This window comes from Geospiza fortis, unplaced genomic scaffold (genome assembly GCF_000277835.1).
Source record: "Geospiza fortis unplaced genomic scaffold, GeoFor_1.0 scaffold19, whole genome shotgun sequence".
NCBI lineage: Eukaryota > Metazoa > Chordata > Aves > Passeriformes > Thraupidae > Geospiza > Geospiza fortis.
In genome coordinates, this window is record NW_005054465.1 from 1,129,342 (window position 1) to 1,129,572 (window position 231).

Consider the following 231-nt stretch of genomic DNA (forward strand, 5'->3'; position numbering starts at 1 on the left):
TGGGCGGCATGCGGATGGCGAGCGGATGGCGAGCTGCGGACTGGACGGTGCGTTCCTCATCGCGTGGCCTGGAGCGACTCCTCGGGAGAGCATGAACACGGGAAGCTGCTCCTCATCGGTTTCATGGATTTCCATTTCAAAGACAGTATACTTGTCCCACGGTTCTCAGGAACAAGCAGACTCACTTTCTAATCACCCACAATGCTGTGACGATTGTCACTTTAAGCGCCT